The sequence below is a fragment of the Triticum aestivum genome, chromosome 3A, assembly GCF_018294505.1.
Source record: "Triticum aestivum cultivar Chinese Spring chromosome 3A, IWGSC CS RefSeq v2.1, whole genome shotgun sequence".
Lineage (NCBI taxonomy): Eukaryota > Viridiplantae > Streptophyta > Magnoliopsida > Poales > Poaceae > Triticum > Triticum aestivum.
Genome location: NC_057800.1, coordinates 666,100,443 through 666,113,180, shown reverse-complemented (window position 1 = coordinate 666,113,180; position 12,738 = coordinate 666,100,443).

Sequence of the window (12,738 nt, the reverse complement as noted above, 5' to 3'; positions counted from 1 at the left end):
GTGGAAAGTCATCGTGACAAGAAAATAAAGTTTCTATGATCTGATCGCGGAGACAAATATTTGAGTTATGAGTTTGGTCTTCAATTAAAACAATATGGAATAGTTTCACAAATTCGTGCCACCTGGAACACCACAACATAATGGTGTGTCCGAACGTCATAACCGTACTTTATTAGATATAGTGCGATCTATGATGTTCTTACCGATTACCACTATAGTTTTGGGGTTATGCATTAGAGACAGCTACATTCACGTTAAATAGGGCACCATCTAAATCCGTTGAGACGACACCGTATGAACTATGGTTTGGCAAGAAACCTAAGTTGCCATTTCTTAAAGTTTGAGGTTGCAATGCTTATGTGAAAAAGTTTCAACCTGATAAGCTCAAACCCAAATCGGAGAAGTGCGTCTTCATAGGATACCCAAAAGAAAATGTTGGGTACACCTTCTATCACAGATCCGAAGGCAAGATATTCATTGCTGAGAATGGATCCTTTCTAGAGAAGGAGTTTCTCTCGAAAGAAGTGAGTGGGAGGAAAGTAGAACTTGATGAGGTAACTGTACCTGCTCCCTTATTGGAAAGTAGTTCATCACAGAAATCTGTTCCTGTGACTACTACACCAATTAGTGAGGAAGCTAATGATGATGATCATGTAACTTCAGATCAAGTTACTACCGAACCTCGTAGGTAAACCAGAGTGAGATCCGCACCAGAGTGGTACGGTAATCCTGTTCTGGAGGTCATGTTACTTGACCATGACGAACCTACGAACTATGAGGAAGCGATGATGAGCCCAGATTCCGCGAAATGGCTTGAGGCCATGAAATCTGAGATGAGATCCATGTATGAGAACAAAGTATGGACTTTGATTGACTTGCCCATTGATCGGCGAGCCATTGAGATTAAATGGATCTTCAAGAGGAAGACGGACGCTGATAGTAGTGTTACTATCTACAAAGCTAGAATTGTCGCAAAAAGGTTTTCGACAAGTTCAAGGTGTTGACTACGATGAGAGTTTCTCACTCGTATCTATGCTTAAGTCTGTCCGAATCATGTTAGCAATTGCCGCATTTTATGAAATCTGGCAAATGGATAAACAAAACTGCATTCCTTAATGGATTTATTAAAGAAGAGTTGTATATGATGCAACCAGAAGGTTTTGTCAATCCTAAAGGTACTAACAAAATATGCAAGCTCCAGCGATCCATCTATGGACTGGTGCAAGCATCTCGGAGTTGGAATATACGCTTTGATAAGTTGATCAAAGCATATAGTTTTATACAGACTTGCGGTGAAGCCTGTATTTACAAGAAAGTGAGTGGGAGCACTACAACATTTCTGATAAGTATATGTGAATGACATATTGTTGATCGGAGATAATGTAGAATTATTCTGCAAAGCATAAAGGAGTGTTTGAAAGGAGTTTTTCAAAGAAAGACCTCGGTGAAGCTGCTTACATATTGAGCATCAAGATCTATAGAGATAGATCAAGACGCTTGATAAGTTTTTCAATGAGTACATACCTTGACAAGATTTTGAAGTAGTTCAAAATGGAACAGTCAAAGAAAGAGTTCTTGCCTGTGTTACAAGGTGTGAAACTGAGTAAGACTCAAAGCCCGACCACGGCAGAAGATAGAAAGAGAATGAAAGTCATTCCCTATGCCTTGGCCATAGGTTCTATAAAGTATGCCATGCTGTGTACCAGATCTATTGTATACCCTACACTGTTTTGGCAAGGGAGTACAATAGTGATCTAGGAGTAGATCACTGGACAGCGGTCAAAATTATCCTTAGTGGAATAAGGATATGTTTCTCGATTATGGAGGTGACAAAAAGGTTCGTCGTAAAGGGTTACGTCGATGCAAATTTTGACACTGATCCAGATGACTCTAAATCTCAATCTGGATACATATTGAAAGTGGGAGCAATTAGCTAGAGTAGCTCCGTGCAGAGCATTGTTGACATAGAAATTTGCAAAATACTTACGGATCTGAATGTGGCAGACCCGTTGACTAAACTTCTCTCACAAGCAAAACATGATCACACCTTAGTACTCTTTGGGTGTTAATCACATAGCGATGTGAACTAGATTATTGACTCTAGTAAACCCTTTGGGTGTTGGTCACATGACGATGTGAACTATGGGTGTTAAGCACATGGTGATGTGAACTATTGATGTTAAATCACATGGCGATGTGAACTAGATTATTGACTCTAGTGCAAGTGGGAGACTGAAGGAAATATGCCCTAGAGGCAATAATAAAGTTATTATTTATTTCCTTATATCATGATAAATGTTTATTATTCATGCTAGAATTGTATTAACCGGAAACATAATACATGTGTGAATACATAGACAAACAGTAGTGTCACTAGTATGCCTCTACTTGACTAGCTCGTTGATCAAAGATGGTTATGTTTCCTAACCATAGACATGAGTTGTCATTTGATTAACGGGATCACATCATTAGGAGAATGATGTGATTGACTTGACCCATTCCGTTAGCTTAGCACTTGATCGTTTAGTTTGTTGCTATTGCTTTCTTCATGACTTATACATGTTCCTATGACTATGAGATTATGCAACTCCCGTTTACCGGAGGAACACTTTGTGTGCTACCAAACGTCACAACGTAACTGGGTGATTATAAAGGTGCTCTACAGGTGTCTCCGAAGGTACTTGTTGGGTTGGCGTATTTCGAGATTAGGATTTGTCACTCCGATTGTCGGAGAGGTATCTCTGGGCCCACTCGGTAATGCACATCACTATAAGCCTTGCAAGCATTGCAACTAATGAGTTAGTTGCGGGATGATGTGTTACGGAACGAGTAAAGAGACTTGCCGGTAACGAGATTGAACTAGGTATTGAGATACCGACGATCGAATCTCGGGCAAGTAACATACCGATGACAAAGGGAACAACGTATGTTGTTATGCGGTTTGACCGATAAAGATCTTCGTAGAATATGTAGGAACCAATATGAGCATCCAAGTTTCGCTATTGGTTATTGACCGGAGACGTGTCTCGGTCATGTCTACATAGTTCTCGAACCCGTAGGGTCCGCACGCTTAAAGTTCGATGACGGTTATATTATGAGTTTATGTGTTTTGATGTACCGAAGGAGTTCGGAGTCCCGGATGAGATCGGGGACATGACGAGGAGTCTCGAAATGGTCGAGACGTAAAGATCGATATATTGGACGACTATATTCGGACATCGGAAATGTTCCAAGTGATTCGGGTATTTTCGGAAGTACCGGGGAGTTACGGGAATTCGTATTGGGCCTTAATGGGCCATACGGGAAAGGAGAGAAAGGCCTCAAAGGGTGGCCGCACCCCTCCCCATGGGCTGGTCCGAATTGGACTAGGGAGGGGAGGCGCCCCCTTCCTTCCTTCTCCTTTTCCCTTCCCTTTCCTTCCCTCCTACTCCTACTACTTGGAAGGGCTCCTAGTTCTACTAGGAAAGGGGGAATCCTACTCCCGGTGGGAGTAGGACTCCCCTAGGGCGCGCCATAGAGAGGGACGGCCCTCCCCCTCCTCCACTCCTTTATATACGGGGGCAGGGGGCACCCCAAAGACACAACAATTGATCTCTTGATCTCTTAGCCGTGTGCGGTGCCCCTCTCTACCATAAGCCACCTCGATCATATCGTAGCGGTGCTTAGGCGAAGCCCTGCGTTGGTAGAACATCATCATCGTCACCACGCCATCGTGCTGATGGAACTCTCCCTCAAAGCTCGGCTGGATCGGAGTTCAAGGGACGTCATCGAGTTGAATGTGTGCAGAACTCGGAGGTGCCGTGCGTTCGGTACTTGATCGGTCGATCGTGAAGACGTACGACTACATCAACCGCGTTGTGCTAACGCTTCCGCTTTTGGTTTACGAGGGTACATGGACAACACTCTCCCCTCTCATTGCTATGCATCACCATGATCTTGCGTGTGCGTAGGAAAATTTTGAAATTACCACGTTCCCCAACAGTGGTATCAGAGCCAGGTTTTATGCGTTGATGTAATATGCACGAGTAGAACACAAGTGAGTTGTGGGCGATATAAGTCATACTGCTTACCAGCATGTCACACTTTGGTTCGGCAGTATTGTTGGATGAAGCGGCCCGGACCGACATTACGCGTACGCTTACGTGAGACTGGTTTTACCGCCGTGCTATGCACACAGGTGACTAGCGGGTGTCAGTTTCTCTAACTTTAGTTGAACCAAGTGTGGATACGCCTGGTCCTTGAGAAGGTTAAAACAACACTAACTTGACAAACTACCGTTGTGGTTTTCGATGCGTAGGTAAGAACGGTTCTTGCTCAGCCCGTAGCAGCCACGTAAAACTTGCAATAACAAAGTAGAGGACGTCTAACTTGTTTTTGCAGGGCATGTTGTGATGTGATATGGTCAAGACATGATGAGATATAAGTTGTTGTATAAGATGATCATGTTTTGTTGAAGTTATCGGCAACTGGCAGAAGCCTTATGGTTGTCTCTCTATTGCATAAGATGCAAGCGCCAAATAATTGCTTTACTTTATCGCTATGCGATAGCAATAGTTGGTGAGACGACCATGTGACGACACATTGATATAGATCAAGATGATGGAGATCATGGTGTCATGCCGGTGATGATGGAGATCATGACAATGCTTTGGAGATGGAGATCAAAGGCACAAGATGATGATGGCCATATCATGTCACATATTTTGATTGCATGTGATGTTTATCTTTTATATATCTTATTTTGCTTAGTTCGATGGTAGCCTTATAAGATGATCTCTCACGAATTATCAAGGTACAACTGTTCTCCCTGAGTATGCACCGTTGCGAAAGTTCTTCGTGCTGAGACACCACGTGATGATCGGGTGTGATAGGCTCTACGTTCAAATACAACGGGTGCAAAACAGTTGCACACGCGGAATACTTAGGTTAAACTTGACGAGCCTAGCATATAACAGATATGGTCTCGGAACACAGAGACCGAAAGGTCGAGCGTGAATCATATAGTAGATATGATCAACATAGTGATGTTCACCATTGAAACTACTCTATCTCACGTGATGATCGGACATGGTTTAGTTGATATGGATCACGTGATCACTTAGAAGATTCGAGGGATGTCTTTCTAAGTGGGAGTTCTTAAGTAATATGATTAATTGAACTTAAATTTATCATGAACTTAGTCCTGGTAGTATTAGCATATCTATGTTGTAGATCAATAGCTCACGTTTAGCTCCCCTGTTTTATTTTTGATATGTTCCTAGAGAAAACTAAGTGGAAAGATGTTAGTAGCAATGATGCGGATTGGATCCGTGATCTGAGGTTTATCCTCATTGCTACACAGAAGAATTATGTCCTTAATGCACTGCTAGGTGACAGACCTATTGTAGGAGCAGATGCAGACGTCATGAACGTTTGGCTAGCTCAATATGATGACTACTTGATAGTTTAGTGCACCATGCTTAACAGCTTAGAATCGGGACTTCAAAGACGTTTTGAACGTCATGGATCATATGAGATGTTCCAGGAGTTGAAGTTAATATTTCAAGCAAATACCCGAGTTGAGAGATATGAAGTCTCCAACAAGTTCTATATCTAAAACATGGAGGAGAATAACTCAAGCAGTGAGCATGTGTTCAGATTGTCTGGGTACTACAATCGTTTGAATCAAGTGAGAGTTAATCTTCCAGATAAAATAGTGATTGACAGAATTCTCTAGTCACCATCACCAAGTTAGTAGAACTTCATGATGAACTATAGTATGCAAGGGATGCTGAAAATGATTCCTGAGCTTTTCATGATGTTGAAATCGATGAAGGTAGAAATCAAGAAAGAGCATCAAGTGTTGATGATTAACAAGACCACTAGTTTCAAGAAAAGGGCAAAGGGAAAGAAAGGGAACTTCAAGAAAAACGGCAAGCAAGTTACTGCTCAAGTGAAGAAGCCCAAGTCTGGTCCTAAGCCTGAGACTAAGTGCTTCTACTGCAAAGGGACTGGTCACTGGAAGCGGAACTGCCCCAAGTATTTGGCGGATAAGAAGGATGGCAAAGTGAACAAAGGTATATTTGATATACAGATTATTGATGTGTATTTTACTAGTGTTCGTAGCAACCCCTCGGTATTTGATACTGGTTCAGTTGCTAAGAGTAGTAACTCGAAACGGGAGTTGCAGAATGAACAGAGACTAGTTAAGGGTGAAGTGACGATGTGTATTGGAAATGGTTCCAAGATTGATATGATCATCATCGCACACGCCCTATACTTTCAGGATTAGTGTTGAACCTAAATAAGTGTTATTTAGTGTTTGCGTTGATCATGAATATGATTGGATCATGTTTATTGCAATACGGTTATTCATGTAAGTTAGAGAATAATTGTTGTTCTGTTTACATGAATAAAACCTTCTATGGTCATACACCCAATGAAAATGGTTTGTTGGATCTCGATCGTGGTGATACACATTTTCATAATATTGAAGCCAAAAGATGCAAAGTTAATAATGATAGTGCAACTTATTTGTGGCACTGCCATTTAGGTCATATTGGTGTAAAGCGCATGAAGAAAATCCATGTTGATGGGCTTTTGGAATCACTTGATTATGAATCAGTTGATGCTTGCAAACCGTGCCTCATGGGCAAGATGACTAAAACTCTGTTCTCCGGAACAATGGAGCAAGCAACTGACTTATTGGAAATAATACGTACTGATGTATGCGATCCGATGAGTGTTGAGGCTCGCGGCGGGTATCGTTATTTTCTGACCTTCACAGATGATTTGAGCAGATATGGGTATATCTACTTGATGAAACATAAGTCTGAAACATTTGAAAAGTTCAAAGAATATCAGAGTGAAGTGGAAAATCATCGTGACAAGAAAATAAAGTTTCTATGATCTGATCGCGGAGACAAATATTTGAGTTACGAGTTTGGTCTTCAATTAAAACAATATGGAATAGTTTCACAAATTCATGCCACCTGGAACACCACAGCATAATGGTGTGTCCGAACGTCATAACCGTACTATTATTGGATATAGTGCAATCTATGATGTTTCTTACCGATTAACCACTATAGTTTTGAGGTTATGCATTAGAGACAACTACATTCACGTTAAATAGGGCACCATCTAAATCCATTGAGATGACACCGTATGAAATATGGTTTGGCAAGAAACCTAAGCTGTCGTTTCTTAAAGTTTGAGGTTGTAATGCTTATGTGAAAAAGTTTCATCTTGATAAGCTCAAACCCAAATCGGAGAAGTGCGTCTTCATAGGATACCCAAAAGAAAATGTTGGGTACACCTTCTATCACAGATCCGAAGGCAAGATATTCATTGCTGAGAATGGATCCTTTCTAGAGAAGGAGTTTCTCTCAAAAGAAGTGAGTGGGAGGAAAGTAGAACTTGATGAGGTAACTGTACCTGCTCCCTTATTGGAAAGTAGTTCATCACAGAAATCTGTTCCTGTGACTACTACACCAATTAGTGAGGAAGCTAATGATGATGATCATGTAACTTCAGATCAAGTTACTACCGAACCTCGTAGGTAAACCAGAGTGAGATCCGCACCAGAGTGGTACGGTAATCCTGTTCTGGAGGTCATGTTACTTGACCATGACGAACCTACGAACTATGAGGAAGCGATGATGAGCCCAGATTCCGCGAAATGGCTTGAGGCCATGAAATCTGAGATGAGATCCATGTATGAGAACAAAGTATGGACTTTGATTGACTTGCCCATTGATCGGCGAGCCATTGAGATTGAATGGATTTTCAAGAGGAAGACGGACGCTGATAGTAGTGTTACTATCTACAAAGCTAGAATTGTCGCAAAAAGGTTTTCGACAAGTTCAAGGTGTTGACTACGATGAGAGTTTCTCACTTGTATCTATGCTTAAGTCTGTCTGAATCATGTTAGCAATTGCCACATTTTATGAAATCTGGCAAATGGATAAACAAAACTGCATTCTTTAATGGATTTATTAAAGAAGAGTTATATATGATGCAACCAGAAGGTTTTGTCAATCCTAAAGGTACTAACAAAATATGCAAGCTCCAGCGATCCATCTATGGACTGGTGCAAGTATCTCGGAGTTAGAATATACGCTTTGATAAGTTGATCAAAGCATATAGTTTTATACAGACTTGCGGTGAAGCCTGTATTTACAAGAAAGTGAGTGGGAGCACTACAGTATTTCTGATAAGTATATGTGAATGACAAATTGTTGATCGGAGATAATGTAGAATTATTCTGCAAAGCATAAAGGAGTGTTTGAAAGGAGTTTTTCAAAGAAAGACCTCGGTGAAGCTGCTTACATATTGAGCATCAAGATCTATAGAGATAGATCAAGACGCTTGATAAGTTTTTCAATGAGTACATACCTTGACAAGATTTTGAAGTAGTTCAAAATGGAACAGTCAAAGAAAGAGTTCTTGCCTGTGTTACAAGGTGTGAAACTGAGTAAGACTCAAAGCCCGACCACGGCAGAAGATAGAAAGAGAATGAAAGTCATTCCCTATGCCTTGGCCATAGGTTCTATAAAGTATGCCATGCTGTGTACCAGATCTATTGTATACCCTACACTGTTTTTGGCAAGGGAGTACAATAGTGATCTAGGAGTAGATCACTGGACAATGGTCAAAATTATCCTTAGTGGAATAAGGATATGTTTCTAGATTATGGAGGTGACAAAAAAGGTTCGTCGTAAAGGGTTACGTCGATGCAAATTTTGACACTGATCTAGATGACTCTAAATCTCAATCTGGATACATATTGAAAGTGGGAGCAATTAGCTAGAGTAGCTCCGTGCAGAGCATTGTTGACATAGAAATTTGCAAAATACATACGGATCTGAATGTGGCAGACCCGTTGACTAAACTTCTCTCACAAGCAAAACATGATCACACCTTAGTACTCTTTGGGTGTTAATCACATAGCGATGTGAACTAGATTATTGACTCTAGTAAACCCTTTGGGTGTTGGTCACATGACGATGTGAACTATGGGTGTTAATCACATGGTGATGTGAACTATTGATGTTAAATCACATGGCGATGTGAACTAGATTATTGACTCTAGTGCAAGTGGGAGACTGAAGGAAATATGCCCTAGAGGCAATAATAAAGTTATTATTTATTTCCTTATATCATGATAAATGTTTATTATTCATGCTAGAATTGTATTAACCGGAAACATAATACATGTGTGAATACATAGACAAACAGTATGTCACTAGTATGCCTCTACTTGACTAGCTCGTTGATCAAAGATGGTTAAGTTTCCTAGCCATAGACATGAGTTGTCATTTGATTAACGGGATCACATCATTAGGAGAATGATGTGATTGACTTGACCCATTCCGTTAGCGTAGCACTTGATCGTTTAGTTTGTTGCTATTGCTTTCTTCATGACTTATACATGTTCCTATGACTATGAGATTATGCAACTCCCATTTACCGGAGGAACACTTTGTGTGCTACCAAACGTCACAACGTAACTGGGTGATTATAAAGGTGCTCTACAGGTGTCTCTGAAGGTACTTGTTGGGTTGGCGTATTTCGAGATTAGGATTTGTCACTCCGATTGTCGGAGAGGTATCTCTGGGCCCACTCGGTAATGCACATCACTATAAAACTTGCAAGCATTGCAACTAATGAGTTAGTTGCGGGATGATGTGTTATGGAACGAGTAAAGAGACTTGCCGGTAACGAGATTGAACTAGGTATTGATATACCGACGATCGAATCTCGGGCAAGTAACATACCGATGACAAAGGGAACAACGTATGTTGTTATGCGGTTTGATCGATAAAGATCTTCGTAGAATATGTAGGAACCAATATGAGCATCCAGGTTCCGCTATTGGTTATTGACCGGAGACGTGTCTTGGTCATGTCTACATAGTTCTCAAACCCGTAGGGTCCGCACGCTTAAAGTTCGATGCCGGTTATATTATGAGTTTATGTGTTTTGATGTACCGAAGGAGTTCGGAGTCCCGGATGAGATCAGGGACATGACGAGGAGTCTCGAAATGGTCGAGACGTAAAGATCGATATATTGGACGACTATATTCGGACATCAGAAAGGTTCCGAGTGATTCGGGTATTTTCGGGAGTACCGGGGAGTTACGGGAATTCGTATTGGGCCTTAATGGGCCATACGGGAAAGGAGAGAAAGGCGTCAAAGGGTGGCCGCACCCCTCCCCATGGGCTGGTCCGAATTGGACTAGGGAGGGGAGGCGCCCCCTTCCTTCCTTCTCCTTTTCCCTTCCCTTTCCTTCCCTCCTACTCCTACTACTTGGAAGGGCTCCTAGTTCTACTAGGAAAGGGGGAATCCTACTCCTGGTGGGAGTAGGACTCCCTAGGGCGCGCCATAGAGAGGGCCGGCCCTCCCCCTCCTCCACTCCTTTATATACGGGGGCAGGGGGCACCCCAAAGACACAACAATTGATCTCTTGATCTCTTAGCCGTGTGCGGTGCCCCTCTCCACCATAATCCACCTCGATCATATCGTAGCGGTGCTTAGGCGAAGCCCTGCATCGGTAGAACATCATCATCGTCACCACGCCGTCGTGCTGACGGAACTCTCCCTCAAAGCTCGGCTGGATCGGAGTTTGTGGGACGTCATCGAGTTGAACATGTGCAGAACTTGGAGGTGCCGTGCGTTCGGTACTTGATCTGTCGGTTCGTGAAGACGTACGACTACATCAACCGCGTTGTGCTAACGCTTTCGCTTTCGGTCTACGAGGGTATGTGGACAACACTCTCCCCTCTCGTTGCTATGCATCACCATGATCTTGCGTGTGCGTAGGAAAAATTTGAAATTACTACGTTCCCCAACGACTTCACTTTATCCTCTATTATTATTAGTTTTAATAAAGTTCAAATAATCTAGAATACCATGGTTAACCTGTTCTCTGAGTTTTCTATGCAATAAAATGACCCAAAAATAAAATTTCTCAAAATGTCCTGAAAATTTGGTATGATTTTTTCTGGAATAAATAAGAATTTTTGGCGCTGAACACACCTGAGGGGGGTCCACTAGTTCGCCACAAGCAAGCATGGTAAGCCTACCCCCAAAGTGCGCCTATGTGGTTTGTGGGGCCCACGGGCACCCACTCAGTTGGTGCCCATGCCCCATGCCTTCTTCCACGTCCAGAAAAATTCATTCATGCTTCCTAGCTCATGTTCTTGCTCATTTGCGAACAACTTTTGTTCTCTTTGCTCGAAGCTCCATTTTCGAAATTGTTCGGAGGACATGTGTAGGATCGAAAGTAGGTCTAGAGGGGGGGGGGTTGATTAGACTACTTGACCAAATAAAAACTAGCCTTTTCTCAATTTTAGTTTTGGGCAGATTTTAGCAACTAGTACAAGTCAAACAATCAACCTACACATGCAATTCTAAGAGTGTAGCAACGGAAAGTAAAACATTGCATATGAAGGTAAAGAGAAGGGTTTGGAGAAGGAAAATGCAATGTAGACACAAAGATTTTTGGCGTGGTTCCGATAGGTGGTGCTATCGTACATCCACGTTGATGGAGACTTCAACCATGAAGGGTAACGGCTACGCGAGTACATGGAGGGATCCACCCACGAAGGGTCCACGAAGAAGCAACCTTGTCTATCCCACCATGGCCATCGCCCACGAAGTACTTGCCTCACTCGGGTAGATCTTCACGAAGTAGGCGATCTCCTTGCCCTTACAAACTTCTTGGTTCAACTCCACAATCTTGTCAGAGGCTCCCAAGCGACACCTAACCAATCTAGGAGACACCACTCTCTAGAAGGTAATAAATGGTGTGTTGATGATGAACTCCTTGCTCTTGTGCTTCAAATGATAGTCTCCCCAACACTCAACTCTCTCTCACATATTTCGCTATGGTGGAAAGATGATTTGAGTGGAAAGCAACTTGGGGAAGGCTAGAGATCAAGGTTCTTGTGGTAGGATTGGAATATCTTGGTCTCAACACATGAGTAGGCGGTTCTCTCTCAGAAAATGAGTAGTGGAAGTGTAGGCACGTTGATGGCTCTCTCACAAATGGAGGGGGTATATATAGCCTCCACACAAAATCCAACCATTACACACATTTGACCCAACTCGATCAAACCAAATGGAAGAACTCGGTGAGACCGATTCAATTCAAAATGTGAACGTTAGGAATCTCGGCGGGACCGACTAGAATAGCTCAGTGGGACCGATGTGCTAGGGCTAGGGAAAAACCTCATCTCGATGTAGCCGATTGCATGAACCCGGTGAGACCGATTTCAGCAAAGAGCAAACAGAGAGTTGGTCAAGCAAACTCGGTGGGACCAATCGCTCATTTCAGTGAGATCGAAATGTTACAAAGGGAAACAGAGAGTTTGCAGGGCCATCTCATTGAGACCCAGATCCGTATCGGTGTAACCGAATTGCTAGGGTTTCTGGCAGTGGCTATGTCAAGTGAACTCGGTGGCGCCGGATAGATCAAATCGGTGGGGCCGAGTTTGACTTTGAGTTTTGGACATATGTGGAAATGAGAAAGTGACTGCGGGTTTTGGAGCAATATCACTAAGAACTTTGAGCAAGTAGACCATTAAGCAACACCTCATCCCCTTTTAATAGCATTGGCTTTCCTATGGACTCAATGTGATCTTGGATCACTAAAATATAAATGAAGAGTCTTGAGCTTTTGCCAACCTTTGTCCTTAGAATTTTGAGGGGTCCACATCTCTTGTCCATGCCATGCCAATCATTGAACTTTCTGAA